At 45.9% G+C, this 17,678-nt stretch overlaps 1 protein-coding gene across 1 annotated transcript in view; it reads left to right on the top strand.

The window, feature by feature from the left end:
- FYCO1 (FYVE and coiled-coil domain autophagy adaptor 1) overlaps positions 1-17,678 on the top strand; it is a 778,329-nt gene that overhangs the window by 338,393 nt on the left and 422,258 nt on the right. The gene's annotated exons all lie outside the window — the stretch shown is intronic.

Below are 17,678 nucleotides of genomic sequence, written 5' to 3'. Positions count from 1 at the left end.
GATGGCATAAATTCATGAATTGTAATGCAGTATATATATATATACTGTGCAGTATTGCAGCCAGCGGGAATAAAATGCTTCAATCCCTGCCTGGAAAATACCTCAATGCACTCGGGCAGAAAACAGTCACAAACCTCAATACACCCGGGTATACCCGAATTCGTGGGACTAGCCGAGCTCGAATAAAGTGTGTCGCCAGTGTATAGTCAATTTACCATGATGACATAATAGCAGAAGAAGAATCAGCGAGATTTTCTTACAATTAACTAACTAATAATAGCCCAGTTAGTCCGACACATATCGGCATATTTACAATTTACTCTGTTAACCAGTATAATATACGTATAACCCTCACTCAGACTAAATGAAAAGGGGTGGGTGCTTCTATGGGTTTGATCAATACTCTCATGGGGCAAGAAAAGGTGACTGACACTGAACTCTTCAAAAAAGAGTCACGCTGGATTTATATCCTACAAACTCTGACTCCTAGTTGATTGAATGAAGGTTTTATGTTTACATCCTTTATCTGAATACCATGTCAACAAAAACAAACTATTTGAGCAATCATCTGGCCTTGTTCCCAGTCCTCTATGCTCCCTATTTTTGATGAACAGTGTGGTACTCCGAGTCTGCCAATTACTTATGGCTTATTCATTCGAGAGATATGGCCATTATGTGATATTAGTGAGCTGTGATGCTATTGAGATCCGTTTTTTGCACCTTAGGTTCCTATCAACTGCTTTTATTACGCTTTGTTTTTTTAACTACTACTACCTGCTATTCAGATAGCTATATATACTATGTTATTATATATTTTTTAGGTGATAGCTTCTAATTTAGAAGTTTGTTTTAACTATTTCTTTAGTTTCTGCTCCCTGCACCCACTATACCTATAATAAGTGGATTCATTACTATTCAATCCTAATGTTAGATGTGGATGATATTACACTTTTTGGGCATTTAGGTGATCTCAACAGATGGATGTATGAGAGCCGCCAAGCTATTTTGCAATTATAAATACCAACAAGGCATTTAAACATTAACTTCCAAGAAGGGAAGACTTTGTTCTATTCACTTGAATACCAAAAGGCTTGCGTGAAACATGAGTTATTTACCACCATAAACTTGCCATTCCTATCTATGAGAAGATTTGATAGTGGGAAAAAACCTAAATGGTTTGTGAGGGGTTAACATTTGTGGACCAGACTAATTTATGACGTTATAAATTCCCCAGAAACACGGCTTTGGGGTGTTTTTTGCCTTGAGAAAGTTTTCGCCCATGCGAAACATGCGTCGGCAGACAACAGCAGGCACTAGCATCTTATGCCAGAGGGGTTAGCAGATTGCATTTGGGCATCCATGCAATGTCGTGGCTCCCTTTTTGTTTTACTCATCTTAGCACCTATGCCTTCGGTATAGCTCAGTAGCTCAGGGGTCTGCAACCTTTCAAGGAAGAAGAGCCATTTTATAAAAAATGTCTGTCTGAAATATTCCCAGAGCCGCAACACATGCATGAATATTACACCCCCACAAACACATACATATACTATACACATGCTAATAGGTATATACTGTATACACAAATACACGTACACTGCCCTCCACAATTCACATACACTACACCCCAAAATACACATAAACTACCCCCCAAATACACATAAACTATCCCTCCAAGTACACATACACTACACCCCCCAAATACACTACTGCCTCTCTCCTACACTGTGCTGGGTTGCCAATCCTCAGCTGCTGCTTGGCATCTCCCCAGCTTCTGGCCTGCCTCTCTCATGCACTGTTCGACACAGGGCCTCTCTTTGAAGTCGGCGCACCGGCATGAAAGAGCCCGGCGTGGGACAGTACAGGAGAGAGGCAGGCCAGAAGCTCGGGATGTGCTGGGCCCGGCGGCAACAAGAGGCCCAACTAGCTCCAGCCGTGCCCCTCGCAGCTAATGCCAGTACAGTGAGGGAGAGAGGCAGCAGTTGGAGAGCAGCAACCTGCGGATTGAGGAGAGCCACATGTAGGAACGGAAAAAGTCGCATGCGGCTCAGGAGCCGCAGTTTGCCGGCCCCTGGTATAGCTCAACAATTGTCATAGGATTTAGCAGTCCTCCTATTGTTCACTACTTTGATGTTTCACTAGATTTGAAGAGATTTGAGGATTAGCATCGCTGTTCCTTACCAATGACTACTGATTCAGCGTTAGACGCTACTGAATGCCACCAACCCCACCAGGAGTTCTGTATTATTATCAGACAGACACGGAGAGGTTTAGGTACTTTATTGCCTTCCCTTCATTCCTCACACTTCATACCTGGAGAGGGAGTGGCTCCGTGAGTAACGACACTGACTGGCACTGAGAATTTGAAGCAGGGGAACCTGGTTCAATTTCCGGTGTCGGCTCCTTGTGACCTTGGGCAAGTGACTTTATCTCCCTGCGCCTCAGGCACCAAAAACATAGATTGTAAGCTCCACGAGGCAGGGACCTGTGCCTGCAAAATGTCTCTGTAAAGTGCTGCGTACAACTAGCAGCGCTATACAAGAACATGCTATTATTTATTATTATTATTATTATTATACCTGTTAGAATTTGCTATTTTATAGTCACTTGTTACAGCTTTCCACTTAGATTGCTTTTTTCCATGTATATTTGTTACAGTGCAGAGTTGAATGGAGTATGCTGCTCATTACAAGCTACGTATCTATTAATTACTGATTTTGTGTGAAATACCTATATAAATGTATATAAGCTATACGTAGTGATTTCATGCCAAGACTTTCCACGGAATAAGATGTTTGGCGACGACCAATATGTCGCTGGCATTTCGCCGCAATGTCCATCATGCACCCGACCTTCCGCTTCGAGAACCCAGGTCTAATAAATGCATGTTTAAACATCCCACGCAGGAACACTACACTGCTTAGACTGGCCGCTCCGATGCACCATCTTTAAATAGCCCGCATGGGATATTTAAAGATGGTGCGTCTAGGCAGTGTAGCAGTTCCGACCGGATCATTTAAACATGCACTTATCAGACTTTGCTTATCAGAGCGGGCAGTCAGGCGGGATCATGAGCGGCTAACATTAAAGTTTAATGTCCGGGCAGCGACTTGGCAGCATTTTTGTCATGGCCAAACGTCCTAGACCGCCCTTTCCAGCATTAGAGGGTCAGAGTGTATGTTAGTGGCTCCAATTAGATGGTGCTCTTTACTCTACCCCACTATAATTTGGCTGGATTATTTAAACTACAATCGTCTGTGACAGAGCTGACAGTAATGCATAGTTCAATTTAGTACTTTATTAGGGTGTATCATATGGTGTTTTTATCTATCATCAGTTAGTTATTCCCATTATTTTATACAATTTATTAAAGTTTAATTTTTATCACTTATCATCATTTCATTATTTTCGGATTACTTTTTCTTTGTTTAGTATATCCCAGAATCCTTTTTAATGATCAGGGAATTGTTTGCGAGGCTCTGAGCCTGTAGAGTCTAAAAATGAAACGGAGTCATAGAGGAGGATCTGGGATGGAGGAAACTTTGGATCACTAATATGCCTTCTCCATGGTTCCTAGTTTCTTTGGAATTTAGTACTGGAGTCATGGAGAAGTCTATATACTTGCATTGTCACGCTATATACTTGACAGATCCCAACCATATCGTAAATTAAAATTTACGATATGGTTGGGATCTGTTTTTTGTTCCACAATTGGCAGCTGTGCATCACATGGCTGTGTAAATATTTGTGATCAATTTATTTTCATATTTTTTTAATATCTTGAGTATGTCTATTTTAGAAGCCCACCCATGATTTTTTTTACAATTCTTAGACTTGTCATTTCTTGGACCTTGGTCCAAAGTTGGGTGATCACAGGACAGGACCACATATAGACACGCTGGCCACAACCTCTTGAAGAGAAATTGGACATCTGGATAAGATACCATCTCATTAGTAACCTGTAATCATTTTCCCTGATCACTCTATATCAAACTTTTAGATATATCCATATATACAGGTTTAATATCATCACAGTCCTCTTGATCCAAAACACAGTCCAAGTCATTCTCCCATTGTTAGGATTGGAACTGTGGGGATGCTCTAGATCTGCACCGCTCTTTTCTCAGCTCTGTACAGCAGCGGTGCGAAAACTGGGGGGGGGCGCCCCCTTGGGGGGGCACAATATAATTTAGGGGGGGGGGCGCAGGCTGCGTGCGGGGAAACTTGGGGGCGGGCAGAGCTGTGCACGGGTGACCAGAAGCTCCGTGCTGAGGCTGCTTCCCTGCTCTGTCTGTGTCAGAGGGGGCGGGGCCTTGCTGCGGGGCCTTCCCTGCACATAGACAAGCCCTCCTCCTCCTGTCTGTTACCCGCCCATTCCGCAGAAATTACAAATTATTGCTCCTCATGCCCAGAATGTCAGATCACCGCCCCGTTCAAAGCGTATCGTAGCCCATTGGTACCCCTTCCCATAATAGATGTACCATTTGACCGGATTGCTATGGACCAAGTAGGACCCCTAATAAAGTCTGCTAGGGGACATCAGCATATATTGGTAATATTAGATTATGCCACCCGATATCCGGAGGCAATTCCCCTACGTACAGTAGCACCTCTGCTAAAAACATAGCAAAAGAGTTAATAGTTCTGTTTACCCGGTCGGAATTCCTAAAGAGATCTTAACTGACCAGGGAACACCATTTATGTCCCAAGTAACAAAAGAGTTATGTAAACTCCTAAAAATCAAGCATCTCAGAACCTCAGTCTATCATCCACAAACAGATGGTTTAGTGGAACGATTCAATAAAACCTTAAAAAGCATGTTACGCCGGGCGGTCGATAAGGATGGGAAAAATTGGGATTGGTGGTTGCCATACCTGTTATTTGCCATTAGGGAGGTTCCCCAATAATCCACAGGCTTCTCCCCGTTTGAACTATTGTATGGCCGACACCCAAGGGGCTTACTGGATATAGCCAAAGAGACTTGGGAACACGAGGTTACACCATACAGAAGTGTAATAGAACATGTTACCCAGATGCAGTACCGCATAGCTGTGGTCCTACCTATAGTGAGGGAACACATGGAAAAAGCTCAAGAGGCACAGAGGAATACATATAATAAGGATGCTAGGGTCAGAAATGTGTATCCAGGTGATAGGGTGCTAGTTCTGGTTCCCACCGTAGAGATTAAATTCCTTGCTAAGTGGCATGGGCCATATGAGGTCTTGGAAAGAGTGGGAGAAGTAAATTACAAGGTGAGACAGCCAGGTAGGAGGAAACCTGAGCAAATTTACCATGTAAATCTACGTATACCCTGAAAAGATAGAGAGGTCTTATTAACCCTAGTACCCCAAGGTCCATCAGAAAATCGAGAAACTGACCCAGAGGTTAGCATAGCTGAAACCCTGTCCATTCATCAGAAATGAGAGGCCCAGAACCTAGTGTGAAGAAACAAGGAAGTCTTCTCTACAAAGCCAGGTAGAACTCGGGTAATTGAACATGACCTAGTCTCTGAACCGGGGGTCCGAGTTAACCTTAAACCGTACCGAATCCCAGAGGCCAAAAGAGAGGCTATAAGTTTAGAGGTTAAAAAAATGCTAAAACTAGGTGTAATTGAGGAATCCCAAAGTGGGTGGAACAGCCCTATAGTTTTAGTCCCAAAACCAGACGGTACAACAAGGTTTTGCAATCACTACCGTAAACTAAACGCTGTGTCAAAATTTGATACTTATCCTATGCCTAGGGTTGATGAACTGGTAGAGAGACTGGGCAAAGCCCGATATCTCACAACCCTAGACCTAACAAAAGGGTACTGGCAGGTTCCCCTCACAGAAAGGGCAAAAGAAAAGACAGCCTTCTCAACCCCAGACGGCCTCTTTCAGTATAGGGTACTGCCTTTTGGCTTACATGGAGCTCCTGCCACATTCCAAAGAATGATGGATACAATTTTAAAGCCACATGCTCGGTATGCTGCCGCCTACCTGGATGATGTGGTAATCCATAGTGAAGATTGGCAATCCCACCTTCCAAAGGTCCAAGCTGTGCTTGACGCAGTCCGGTCTGCTGGACTAACTGCTAACCCCGCTAAATGCACTATTGGTCTGGAGGAGGCCAAGTATCTGGGATATTCTATTGGCAGAGGTTTACTCAAACCCCAAAAACTCAAAGTAGAGGTGATACAAAATTGGCCAAGGCCAGTTACAAAAAAAAGGACCTTTTTGGGATTAATTGGCTTCTATAGAAGGTTTATTCCCAATTTTGCAACTAAGGCAACCCCACTAACAGACCTCACAAAAGCAAGAGGGCCGCTAATGGTAAAGTGGTCCCCTGAAACCGAACAGGCCTTTCGAAGCCTGAAAGAAGCTCTCTGTGCCCAACCAGTGTTGGTCACACCTGACTTCTCTAAAGAGTTTTTAGTCCAAACCGACGCATCTGAGGTAGGGCTGTGGTCTGTACTCTCCCAGGAGTCTCAAGGTGAGGTGCACCTCATCCTTTATTTAAGTAGGAAACTAAATCCCAGGAGAAAAATTACTCCATAGTCGAGAAAGAGTGTCTCGCAATAAACTGGGCTGTGGAGACGCTCAAATACTATCTGTTGGGGAGAAAATTCCAGTTGGTCACAGATCATGCACCCCTCACCTGGATGTGTCAAAACCGAGAGAAGAATGCTAAAGTGACCAGGTGATTCCTAAGCCTACAACCCTTTAAATTTTCTGTGGAGCACAGGTCAGGGCACAAACATGATAATGCTGACGGGTTGTCAAGGATGCACTCCCTAATATCCATGGTCGCTCATCCCTCGAGGTCTGAGCTGGGGGGGGAGGATATGTGACAGAAACCAGGGGATGGTAATAAATTCCATATATAGGGCTCCCAGAATACTGGACAGCTTCTATCCTGTTTAGGCTGGAAAGTGCAGCCTCAGAATACATGCACTCCATCCCACAGTTTGACAGTTGCTGGAACTGAGGGATGAGGGATCCAGACCAGAGTTTGTCTGCTGCCTGATTTCTGTCACCTGTTCTGCTAGATAGAAATCAGGTATTTAAGGCTGATTTCCTGGTTCCTCTTCCCTCTCCCCAAATGGCTGGAGGCAGGAATGCTGCTGGAAGCAGAGAGGGGAAACGCCTCTCACCAAACAGGTTAACTCATTCTGTTCCTTTTCTCAAATTGTAAAGATCCTTATTTTTGTTTGTTGGAAGCGGGCAAGCCGCCCCAACCACAGTCAGGGGGAACCTCAGTTGTTATTGCTCAGACGAGCAGGGTTTTGTTTTGCTTTTGTTTTTCGTTTGTATTCAGTGTGGCAGTCTCAGTGCCTGGGACTGAATAAACCAGGCAGTAGCCTGTTTAAAGGAACAGCACGTTCGCCCTCCCTAATGGCGTCAATTTAAATCATCTCCCTAAATGTTAAGGGCCTCAATTCTGTTAGAAAACGCAAGCTAGCTCTACAAGAACTAAAAAAAACTAAAGGCGATATAATTTGTATCCAGGAAACACACTTCAATACCCCAGACCCGCCTAACACATTCAAGCACACGTTCCCCCAAGCGTTTTACGCATCATCCCCCAACAAGAAACGGGGTGTAGCCATACTGATCAAGAACAGCATCCTTTTTGCCCCAACAAAGGTAACCAAAGACCCAGAAGGTAGATACTTACTACTCCAAGGTACACTATCAGGAACCCCCATATCCATTCTGAATATGTACGCCCCTAATGACAACCAAACCCAATTCCTCCAGAATCTACTTGGTTCATTAGATCAATCGGTGCTCTCCTCGCTTCTGCTAGTTGGAGACGCAAACATGGTCCTTTGCCCGGACCAAGACAAATCCACTCAGCCAGTGACTCCACACACTGCTCAGACACAGAAAAAGGCCAAAAAGTTTCGGGAAATCCTGAAAAACTACTCCCTGTCAGATATTTGGAGGACCCAGCACGTAGGCCAGAGGAACTATACGTTCTTCTTGGCCCCCCATCAGTCTTACTCGCGGATTGACTACTTTCTAGGTACCAATAATGTTCTCCAGGCATCCTCCCACTCTAACACAGGCCCAATTACTTGGTCAGACCATGCCCCTATCGAACTCACCCTCTCTCTGCCGTTCGTCAAAACCTCTGCGTACAAATGGAAACTGAACGATTCGCTCCTCAATGACCCCCAGGTGGTCAAAACAATCAAACAAAAACTAAACACTTTTTTTCAAATAAATAACGGCTCGGTCTCAGCAGCAGCACCAATGCTCTGGGAAGCGCACAAAGCTACCATTAGAGGAGACCTTATCTCTCTAGCCTCCTATAAAAAAAAGATGAAACAAAAAGCGCAAAAATAACTCACTGAAAAGATTTTGGCCCTGGAACTCCAACATAAGCAGTCCTCTTCAAAAAAAGTGTTTAGAACCCTAGATAAGGCAAGAACTGAACTAAAAGTACTGCAGCTTGACGAGGTAGAGAGAGCGCTGAAATGGACTAAGCAGAAGTTCTATGATAGGGGCAATAAAGCAGATAAACTCCTGGCCTCGAAACTAAGGGGCGTTAAGACCAAAGCCCAGATCACAAAAATCCACACCAGAAATGGACAGATAACGTACAATGAGAAAGAAATAGCGCAGGAATTTGCTGAGTTCTACAAAGACCTATACAACCTCCATCCCCCCGGCCAGGAACGTGACAGTGCCAAAACGCCACAGAATATCTAACCCAATGTAACCTCCCATCCCTTTCAGCGGAGGAGCTTGAGTTCCTTAACCAGAAAATAACTCAAGAGGAGCTATCCAAAGCCATTTCCTCGCTTAAAATAGCCAAGACACCCGGGCCAGACGGATTCTCCAACGCTTACTATAAAAAATTTGCAGCATCCCTCTCCCCTTACGTACTGGAGATGTTCAATTCCTTCCTAGAAGGAGAACCAATTCCAGGTACAATATCGGCAGCCAACCTTGCCATCATTCACAAGGAGGGTAGAGACCCGCTACAATGCGGTAGTTATCGACCGATCTCCCTACTCAATACTGACCTCAAGCTTTTCAGTAAGATCCTAGCAAACAGACTGAACCCTATTCTCCCCAGATTGATTCATATAGACCAGGTGGGCTTTGTGTCAGGAAGACAGGCCTCTGACAACATCCGCAAAATTATTAATATTATAGACCACGTTCACCTCAATAAGTCTCAGGCCATGATTCTAAGCCTTGATGCCGAAAAGGCTTTCGACCGAATCAAATGGTCCTTTCTCGACCAAACTATGCTCCGGTTTGGCTTCTCGGGTCCGTTCCTCGAAGGGGTACGAGCCCTCTATACCAACCCTACCGCTCTCTTAAAACTCCCGGGAGGGCACTCCAACCCAATAACGATTCAAAATGGTACCAGGCAAGGTTGTCCCCTTTCCCCCCTACTATTTGCCCTATCAATAGAGCCACTAGCTGCAAGGATCAGAGCTGAACCCAGTATATAGGGCATTCCAATCGCAGACAGGGAATACAAAATATCCCTCTTTACGGATGACGTCATTCTGACCTTGGCCGAACCGCACACCTCCCTCCCCAACCTCGAGAAACTGGTAGACCAATTTAGCCGAGTGTCCGATTACAAAATAAATACGGACAAGTCCGAGGCGCTCAATATTTCCCTCCCAGACCCTTCATGGAAACTCCTACAAACTAATTTCAAATATAAGTGGAATAACTCCCACATTAAATATCTAGGGATAAAAATAGCAAGCTCATACAGCTCGCTATATCAAGCCAACTACCCCCCCCACCCTTTTCCGCCAGATCAAGAGAGACTTGGAGACCTGGCATGCCCATCAGATCTTTTGGTTTAGAAGAATTGTGTCCACCAAAATGAATGTCCTCCCCCGATTACTTTACTATTTTCAAACCCTCCCAGTCCCTGTCCCGCTAGTAGAACTGCGAAACATGCAGGCCCATATTCTCCGCTTTATATGGAAGCAGCGTAGACCAAGGGTGCCGAGATCGGTGCTGTTAGCTTCAAGGATGAGAGATTATCTGGGGGCCCCGGATGTAGTCAGATACTACCAGGCGGCCCAGCTGAGGCAGGCGGTGGTTTGGAATAACCCCCCAATCTCCAATTGCTGGTAGGAGATAGAAACACGCCACGCGGCCCCCACTCCCCTCTCGGCCCTACTATGGTCTCAGGCTCACAAAGGCAGAAGGCCCCTGAGAATTGAGCTCGGGGCAATGAGGTGCACGTGGTCTACTTGGATTAAAGCTAAAGGGAAACATGGCCTAGCTTCATCCCCCTCACAACTCACCCCCATTTTCGGGAACCCGGACTTCCCACCCGGGTGCTCCCGTACCCAATTTGGCCAATTCCAGGGCCTAAATATCAGAGTGATTGCGGATCTGCTGGAAAGTGACTTCCAAGAACTTAAAAATAAGTTCTCTTCCCCAGACCTCCCCATCTTCAAATACCTTCAGATTAGGCACTTCCTGAGAGCCCAATCCCCTAGCCTAAAATTCCCAGCGTGCACTAGATTCGAGACCCTCTGTCTCAAAGGGGAATATCAGAGAGGCTTAATTTCCGAAGTGTATAGAACATTAGAGGCATCTCAATCCCCCCCCTCACACTCCTATATGCAAAAATGGAGCGCTGATCTAAATACCCCAATCGACCTGCAAGACTGTAAGGATATCTGGGAAGCTGCTACCAGAACATCAATTTGCTCAATCACGAAGGAAAATATTTATAAAATTTTATTCCAATGGTACCTGACCCCGAGTAGACTGAGCCAGATCTACCCAGGCACCTAGGACGTGTGCTGGAGAGGATGTGGTCAAAGGGGGGACATGCCCCATATTTGGTGGGCATGCCCGGAGATCCAGAGGTTCTGGATCAGGATCCAGAGTCTCCTGATTGAAACTTTGGATTTGGAGGACCCCCTGACGTATGTGCTGGGGAATCCAAATGAAGACCTTCCCGCCCCTATAGCCAGACTTTCCTCTGCGATCCTTACGGCCGCCAGATGCTGCATCGCGGCGGCCTGGAAACAAGTCAAGGTCCCTTCCAGGAGAACAGTAATCAAAAGAATAGACGGGGTCATGAATATGGAGAGACTGACAGCCATGTTGAAGCAAAGAATGCCTCAATTCTATAGAACCTGGGAGCCTTGGCCAGGTTCGGGGGCCCCGACACTGATGCAAGCCCTGGTCCAACACTGATACCCTCGGGGACGAGGGCCGATACGTCCTTCCCGCCATAATCCCTTCCCGCCATAATCCCTTCCCCCCTCCCTCCACCCCTCTCTCCCCCTTTTTTTCCCCATGTCGTTCCCAACTATCCACCCGTCCCTCGTCATCCCCTCTCTTTTCACTACTGAAAATAGAAAAAAAGGTTTATTGTGTGTCTCAGAATACCTCACTGCCATGTGCCTGTATTTTACAACGATTTGTCATGCTATGATGTGAATGTTATATCAATATCTACATATAAGTGCTTTAAAAGACACCAATAAAGGAAAAAAATATATTAAAAAAAAAAAGGAACAGCACGTTACGCCTCGTCATTTAACCTACCCTAAAAGACCGTGTTCTTGCAGTCCTGGACAGACGGCGGAGCCCCGGAGTAAGCCGTTTGTCACAGTGCATAGACACATAAAACTATAGATGCGTGGCTTTGGTGTACACAATCAACCCCTGCTGTTTGGAGTCACGTCGCGTCACTTCCGGTTGTCCGTCACGTTACTTCCGGTTGTGATCGATCGTGAATCTGGAACGGCTGGCACAGGGTGATGCTGGGGACACTCTTGGCTCACTGCAGTTCGACTCTTGCAGGGTCCATGGATCCATCTGGATACTCTTTGAGGATGCGCTATCTCAGCGCGAAACATGTCAGAGGCATATCCCCTGCGCCATTATGCTGTGCACCCCCAATAAAGAATATTTGTAATTCAATCGCTTAGCCCCGGATTGTTTTCTTCTTGGACCGGCTGTGCTTCACATTTTCCACAAGGATTCCTGTCTGCATTGTATACTAGCTGGATGCACGCCTCTGGGACGGCATACAAACACCAACCATGTGAGTAAGAACTACATAATTATATCACTGGATATTCACATCTTGCTCTAAGGTTTCTGCCAGATAGAGACCTGATGTTCACACTGATGTTCATATACACCGGTTAGTTCAGATTAGGTTTTTGTTATACTATTGTCAGCAGGGCTCTTCAATCAAGACACTCCTAGTTGTTTGTGCTTACTTACCTATCCCAGGGTCCGCTTAAGCTTGCTTATTCACTTATGACTATCAAATCTCACACTTTGATGCACTTGGTTTGGAGGATATTCCTCCTACAGTCTTAAGCTCAAATGAGATGGGACAGGCCTTATATACGGTCTGTGATGTCACATTTGAGGGCCAAATGGTACACCCCCAATCGAATTGGCTAGTGTACCATGTGACAGGGTTTTTTTTGTCAGATATACCACATGGTACACCCCAATCCGATTTGTTGAATGTGATGGCAGCCATTTTTTTTTAAAAGGATGTGACATCCTTTTAAGATGATGTAACATCCATGAAAAAAAATGGAAGCTGTCACATGGTACTTCAACCAATCAGATTGCCTCACATGGTATATTTCACATTCCTATTGGTTGTAGTACCATGTGATAGCAGACTTTTTTAAGGATGTGACATACCTCCCTTTAAGATGATGTCACATCCTTAAAAAAAATATAAGGCCTGTCCCGTCTCATTTAAGCTTAAGGAGCCAACAGGACAACATCCGCCACATTGTATTACAAGTAAAGAAGACGGGAAAAAAAGAAAAGAAGAAAATAATGAAGAACTCACCGGGTAGACATCTCTTCAATCAAGATATGATCACGGACTTCTTCACATCGGAAGTTGAGGATCATTGTGTCAAGGGTCAAGAGTTGGTGCTCGCGTCGGACAGGGTGAAGACATCAATTGTAAGAAAAACAGTGATTGTATTTTATTTAATTGTGTATTTTCTTTAGTTTACCCTTTGACTGCCAAGGTGTTTTTCTATGCCCCTTTCGGGCTATAGATAAACACAGTGACAAGCAATGCATTTTTTGGCAAATGCTTGTGTAGCCATGCCTTCTTTTTTGTTTGCTAATCTGCCCTGCCTAACACATTAGCCCTGGTACCAGCGCAGGCATTGTTAGGATTAATCCGGGTTTTTCCTGCAGTAAGCAGATCCCTTGAGTGACAGCGGGGTGGGGGGTGGGCTAAGGCATGTGTACTGCCCAATCAGGGGCTCAGACCTTGGACCCTCCACAGGGTATTTAAGGGGCTGCACAGCCAAATTTAGGGATTTCTCTCCCATGAGAGAGAGCGATTGCTGTGAGTGTGGAGTCAGGGCTTTGACCACATTCCATCCCCTCCCGTAGGGGAGTGGGACAGCTACTCCTTATCCCACGAGAGGATATTCGCTGGAGCACTCAAGCCTCCTGGGTTGATTCAAGGGACCATCCAGAGGAAGTAATATAATTGAATCAGTTAAAGGCTGTATTCTGAGTGTGACGTGTTCTAGTTTTTTTTATATACCCTGCCTGAAACTGCATAATTAATCACGCCCCCCCACCCCCCATTCGGAAGATAGTTCTCCTGCAGCAGCACTCCTGGAGCCTGCTAGAGATGGAGGCAACGCACCAATGAGAAAGAGCCAACCATCACCCCAAAAGCCTGTCCTGTTTTCTCCATTAACACCGGCACATGCCACCATGTAATAGAATAATCTCCCAGATGGTGGAAGAAAACCTGTTACACTTGTTTTTATTTAATTGTTATTCTTTCTATTTTTGGTTCTTATTTTTATTTAATTGTTTTGTATTTTTATGGCTTGTTTTTATTTCATTGTTGTTCATTTGGTTCTTTTTTTTTTAGGTTACCCATTGACTGTCATGGTGGCAAATCATGCCCATATAATATGGGCATGGTGTACCACTGTGCCAATCAAAGAATAGAGAGTGTGGTTAGGCGTCCTGGGTGGGTAGCTTGGGAGGGGGGTTAACCACTTAATTGCTCTAGCGGTTACTAACTGCTAAGGTGATTAAGGGGTTAGTGGCCATTAGTTTGTTTTTTTATTGTACTGTTGCTGCCCACGGAGAACATGGATGCAGAGGACAGTGATGAAGACGGCCTTCATTCTGGCAGGGTTAAGTACAACTTTAATTTACTTTATGCTGACTGGATAATGTTTTATTTTGAATGGGCATTGCTCCTGAGGAAGCTGCGGTATGCAGTGAAACGCGTTGAGCCAAGCAAGGAAGCAGAGTACAGCTGAACTACAGTCTGGTAGTCTGACTACCTGCTCCATCCCCAGAGGCACAGTTGCGGTCCGGCGATCCTTCCACCCTTCGATCTACCCGCTCCTACCGGAAGTCGTCACCCCCAGGCCAGGAAGTGACGACAGACGCCATACATCCGACACCGGACGAGGGGGCACCCTCGAGGAGGGATTAGTGAGTGGAGGACGTTTTTCATCCGCCGAGCCGTCATACCTACTGCCTAAAGAAACCCCTATGTGATTGTGCTCATTCTATTTATTGTGAGTACATGTCTTACACGTTTTCCTTGATAAAGTTTGGTGTTACCTGGTAAAACACTATGATTTCCTCCCTTCTCTGTATGAATGCCTATGCCTGACTGTGAGTCTGAAGCCTCTGTGAAAACACCAGCCTGCCACCAGTAGTGACTGTTGTGTGCTGCGATCCCAAGCTGAGGTGCCTAAAGACTCATCTTTATACACACCTGCTGTTTTTTATTCTACTTTTTGTAAGTAGGTTATCCACAAGAGCCAAGTTTTTTTGAGTTTTGATTCACATTTATTTTAAGTACTACACTATGATTATTATTTATATGTTTTTTTCTGGGTGTTCCTGACGATACCGCTCCCTTCCTGCCCTGGATCCTAACGTTTGTAAGGGAATCAGTGCATATTCCCTAGAAGGTTGAGAGTTTTTTCAGTTTCACCATATTCTAATTTAATTTATATTATTTAAGAACACCATCACTGTGTCATAGCGCCGTTCCGAATCACTGGGTTTCACAATCATAACACTAAACATGCCTAATCACATATATCAAGCACTGATACAGACCCCTATTTAACTCAAAGCAGCAAATGTAGCTCGCATGAGAAAGGGGAAAGGGAGCAAGAGTAATAATTAAGTGACCCAAATACAATCCTATAGTACAATAATGCACAGAGAAGTGGTCATTCAAATAGCAAAGCACTAAAACCAGTACCAGTGACTGGTATAAGCTGCTATAGCATGCATAACCGCACGCCCGTGGCGACTGGATTTAGGCCGCTGGCGACCGTGCTGTGGCTCTATGAATTCCCCTGCTCGCGCCCAAATTATTATTATTTTTTTTAAAATAAATAATCCCCCTCCCTGATTGGCCTGACGCGAGGAAGAGGGTCAGCTGGCAGCTCTGGGTCAGCCCCTTCCCCCCTGCACCCGATTCCCGCTTGCTGCCTGGGGTGGGATGTAGGCTGCCCGACACCCCCCCCATCTGGCTGTCTGACCCCACCGCCTAGCTGTCTGACCCCCAGCCCGCAGCTGGCATGTGGAGCAGAATGTGGAGGACAAGCAAGCCCTGGATGAACAGGTGGGCCCCCTCCCTTCCAATGAATACCCACCCAGTGAGTGTGTCTGAGTGTGTCTGAGTGTGTGTGCCTGTGAGTTTGTCTGTGTTTGTGAGTGGGTCTATGTCTGTGAGTGGGTCTATGTCTGTGAGTGTGCCTGTAAGTGAGTGTGTCTGTGAGTGAGTGTCTCTGTGAGTGTGTGTGTGTCTGTGAGTGTGTGTGTGTGTGTCTGAGTGTGTGTGTGTGTCTGTGAGTGTGTGTGTCTGTGAGTGTGTGTGTCTGTGAGTGTGTGTGTCTGTGAGTGTGTGTGTGTGTGAGTGTGTGTGTGTGTGTCTGTTTGTGTCTGTGAGTGTGTGTATCTGTGAGTGTGTGTGTGTGTGTCTGTGTGTCACCCTTTCTCCCTGTCACCTTCCCCCTCACCCTGTCACCCCCTCACCCTTTCGCCCCCTCACCCTTTCACCCCCTCACCCTTTCGCCCCCTCACCCTGTCGCCCCCTCACCCTGTCGCCCCCTCACCCTGTCGCCCCCTCTCCCTGTCGCCCCCTCTCCCTGTCGCCCCCTCTCTTTCTCTCTCTGTCGCACTCTCTCTCTCTGTCACACTCTCCCTCTCTCTCTCTCTGTCACACTCTCCCTCTCTCTCTGTCGCACTCTCACTCTCTCTCTCTCTGTCACACTCTCACTCTCTCTCTCTGCGCTCTCTCACTCTCTCTCTGTCGCTCTCTCACTCTCTCTCTGTCGCTCTCTCTCTCTGTTGCACTCTCCCTCTCTCTGTCGTACTCTCTCTCTCTCTCTCTCTGTCGCACTCTCCCTCTCTCTGCCGTATTTTGCCACTCACTCCTGTAATAAGAATGGTTTTATTTACACATACTTATCTGCGCATGCGCAATGACATTTATTTCGGACAATTAAGCATGCGCAATGGGGGCCATGTAATACGGTTCCATGGAGACGGTTGCCTTTAAATAGCTTTGTTTCCCAATCACTGCAACAATGTCCCTGAAGAAGCTCCGTAGCTGGAGGGAAACATGCGTAGGGCACGTGATGATGTCATCAGTCTCCGTTATGGAGCTGTTTTAGTTTAGTGTTCTCACAATTCAGCTGGGAAACGGCCGCAGGAGTTTAAAGGCGGCCGCCACTGTATGTATATATATATATATATTTATATAATTCTATATACTATACAGAGTGTGGTGTGGGGAATACTAGATGGTATCATTTTGATACTCTATTTGGCACTATTGGACCATATACTTGTGTAACGGTATTTCTGGACCCCTCCTGCCCCACCCAATCTCAGATTGGCCCCTGTGGTCTAACCGGTCCCCATTACATGGATGTGTCTGGTGGTGCACCTGTTGGCTACAGGACTCCTGAGTCTCCCGCATGATGTTGGTATGGGGAATGTCAGGCAGACAGGCAGCTGAGGTAGTGTGCTTGAGTCCTACCTAATGTTGGTGCAGCGCCTCCACCTCATCAGGATTCCTGCGTCCGCAGGGGAATGGTTCTGATGAGGACCTCCTCCGTGGTGCCATCCTCTGCTGAGTAATTCCAGACTCACACATGAGGGTGTTGATGAATAAGGGCATCTTTATTGATGGTTCAGGCAACTGCCCCTCGCAGCAGTCAGCTCAGCCGCTCATTCTTTTACAGCACTCTCCTTCAGAAGAATCTGCCCTCCCAATGGAGTTGGATCACCTCTCCCCACAGGGAGATCACACCCTGTGCCAGGTCCCTGAACACAGTGTAGGCACTTTCTTTGTGCCTGTCAGCCTTACTGCTGTAACCTTAGAACACTCTCCAACCACACTTGAACTTGGAACTTGAACCACTAGTAGAGGCACTAACTTTGGGCAGTGCTGTGTCTTATATAACAAAGGGAATAGTTCCACCACCTGTGTCACTAACAATGGACACAAGGTATGTTACCACTCCCCTGATGTACATATGACACCTCACCAGGGTGTGAGGGCAAACCTCCATGATTGATGCTGGCAATCCTGCATATTTACCAGGCTTACTGCCAGCATTAGAGAGAACTGTATACCATTTTTAAACATGGCTACACTTGGTATTCTCCCCCTGTTACTTTAGGGGCTTAACTGGG

The sequence above is a fragment of the Ascaphus truei genome, chromosome 2, assembly GCF_040206685.1.
Source record: "Ascaphus truei isolate aAscTru1 chromosome 2, aAscTru1.hap1, whole genome shotgun sequence".
In the NCBI taxonomy this organism is placed as follows: domain Eukaryota; kingdom Metazoa; phylum Chordata; class Amphibia; order Anura; family Ascaphidae; genus Ascaphus; species Ascaphus truei.
Note: the sequence above shows the minus strand (reverse complement) of the source record. Positions and strands in the feature narration are given on the sequence as shown.